Here is a 3,246-nt window from a genome sequence, read left to right on the forward strand (position 1 = left end):
TATATATATATATATATATATACACATATATATAAATAGAAGTTAATTAATATATATTAATAAAAATTGGTTAATTTCTGATGAAAGAGCTATCTAGGAATATGCTTGAGCCATTGGTCAATTATAAAACTGTAATTAATATAGTTTCTGTGTGGTTATTGGTATCTGGGCAGCTTGAAAACAAAAAAGCAGTCTCCGTTTATACTGATAAATAGCATTTTTAGTGATAAAAGGGAGACTGTGCATTTAAAGTCTCAATAATATAGTTGGCTAAACAAGACCTGCATAATGACAATACCAGTCATTACCAGATAATACATGCCATTTTTGACTGGATTAATTTCACATGGTTACCATCCCTGGCTGAAGAAGTATAGCAATTCCTGACTACAAAGAGAAGGAGAATCAGTTTTCTTCATAGATGAGCTCTTGGATAGGTTATTTAATCACAAATTCTCATCCCCAAATGAATCTACATGTAAGCAATACTAAACACACTCTGTAGGAATCACACACATACACACATACACACACACACACACACAGGTGGACACACACATGCATATACGTACATACACATAAAATTTAAAGAAGTCTAATTTTGAAATAGAGTCATGGGGAGTCACTGGAGGAATTGGGGGGAAAAGGAGAAAAGGAAATTATGTAAATACAGTACTCATGTATAAAATTCTCGAGAATTCTATAAGTTTTAAATCCATTTTTAAAAGAATACTATTCCCATATTGCAGTGTGTAACATCAGTTAACTGAAGACCCAAAGACTGATCTCCTGACCAGGAAGAAACTCTACCAGTAGATCATCTTTGAACTTTAACCAAAATATTGACTGTTCCTCTGAACCTCAGCCTACTGGTGCACACGAAAGGCTTTTTATAATCATGTGAGGAAATTTCTCATACCCAGTATCCCAAAGTATTGACACATATCCTACTGCTTATGTTCTCTTGAGAAGATGGATATAGCTGGAAAGGGAGGGAGAAAGCCCCAGGGCCCAGGCTCTCCTTGAACTGTGAGAAAACCCTACAGATACTTGCTTTTCCTTGCCCACTCTAAGCCCTGGGTCCCAAGGGGCCATCCTGGGTGTTGCAGGCTGCTCCTGGAACAGGAGTCAAACACAGATGCCAGCTTCCTACAATCTGCTAGCCCTAGATGCAGAAAAGCTCACTTCACACATGCAAAGTCCCAGCGTTTAATTTTAGCAGAAACTTTGTAAACATTTTAAAAGTTTTTACTTATTAATCATTTTGTACTTTATATGCATCAATAGTTTCATTTTATATATTTTGTAAGAATCTCAAAATGTTCAAACGAATTGCTGGCAACTGAAATGAGAAATCAAAATGAATAAATAAAGATTTGGCAGCCCACTTGTGAAAGGTTGCCAGTTATGAGCTGAGTTCCATTCTGGTTGTTCTTAACCTCTTCCCCCTCTGCTTCCATTTCTCCTGCCTTCCCTTGCCTTTCTTTCTTCCCTTTATCCTTCCCACTTCCTTCCCTTTCCCCTCCTCCTCCTTTTCCTATCTTACCCCCTCCTATTCTCTTCTTATTCTTCCACTCCTTTTTCTTCCCATGACAAAAACTGAAAAGGTTTATATAACTCAGAGTTCTAGGTCCATCATGATTGGTAGTCAATGTAGCAGAGTCAAGAAGCAGCTGATCATATCACACTGGCTATCAGAAAGGAATGGTAACTGCTTACACTCTGGTGCTTGCCCACTTTTCCCATTTGTACAGCCCAGGGAACAATCCAGTCCACAATTAAGATGGGTCTTTTCTTGCCAGTTAGTATAATGAAGACAGTCCTCTGTAGGTATGCACTGAAGCCAGTTCTCCATGTGGCTCTCGGTTCTGTCAGATAGACAACATTAACCATCACTCCCTCCCTTTCCATTGTCTTCACTTATGATCCACTCTTGTGCTGATATTCTTGGAGCTCAGCATTTCCCCACTAGGGATCCCAAGGGGAGCGTTTATTCACCTTCATGTGAAAAACCTCATGTAACCCCCTGGGAGACTTCAATTTCCTCAGGTCCAGGTGGTCAGATGTCAACACAGATCTACCTTCTCTCTCCTGTCCTTTAACTTTGAGATGGAAAAAAGGAAGAAAGGGAAAGAGGGAGGGATGGAAGGAAAGAGGGAGAGAAGGAGGAAGGAAATAAGGAAGGAAGAAAGGAAGGAAGGCAAGTAACAACATCTCTCCCATTGTAATATATTGCTTTTATAACTCAAAATTGTTCTTAATTGAAGACAGAGAAAAGAGAACCTTATTTAGAGTGAAAAAGCAGGGCTTCCAGATCCTTGGGTGATACACTCAAGGCACTCAATTGATTTTTTCCAATGTTCCTCTCCTCTTAAATAAATTGGGGTGGCAATCAAAACATCTAGAGGTTGGAATTTGTATGTTCTTTACTTTTCAAAATACCAAGAAGATAGTCCCAAGCTAGAGCAGGAGAAATGAGTCAGGTGGCAAGGGTACTTGCTGTATAAGTCCAGCAATCTGAGTTCAATCACAAGAAACTCTGTAGAGGAGGAAGGAGAGGACCAGCTCCACAGTCGTCCTCTGAATTCCACACATGTGTAACTGCAGCTATAAAGGAAACTTGGGAATGACAGTTTCCTTCAAATCCTTTTTTTTAAAATGTTTGACCTCGATTCTAACTTGCCTCTTATAGAATTTTAGAGCCCTCCAAGATATACTAAAGCTATAATGACTTGTGTAGCAAGCCACAAATCAAAGGTGCTGACGACACGAGGTTGGGAGTCAGCTAGCTGAGGATACAGTGGAATCTGTGGCCCTACTATGTTCTACGCAGTAGAAAGTGTCAAATACTGGTTCCCACCACACTGTATGGTGTGATCGTAATGCATGCATGCTGGGGGTTGGTGGTATCAGTGCCAGAACCCATTTCCAAATTTCATCTTTCATTTTTTTCCACATATCTTCTCTTTATTCTTCTTCTCTCCCTGGTCTTCTCCTCGGGCATGAAGGATGGCACTGGATCCTTCATGAATTGATTTTCAATCTGTTTTTTACTGTAGTTTTACTACAGTTAGAACCAAATTTCTTTTTTATATTTGGTTTTCTTCCCTTTACTTTGTCTTCATTACAGAAATGTTGAATTAAGTGTGTGTGTGTGAAGGCGTAAGTCACAAACAATGCCACAGCAGTTTGGAATTATGATTAATAGGGTGGTATTTATTTAAAGGGGAAAAAACTTACAGATCA

The sequence above is a fragment of the Microtus ochrogaster genome, unplaced genomic scaffold (assembly GCF_000317375.1).
Source record: "Microtus ochrogaster isolate Prairie Vole_2 unplaced genomic scaffold, MicOch1.0 UNK30, whole genome shotgun sequence".
NCBI classification, from domain to species: domain Eukaryota; kingdom Metazoa; phylum Chordata; class Mammalia; order Rodentia; family Cricetidae; genus Microtus; species Microtus ochrogaster.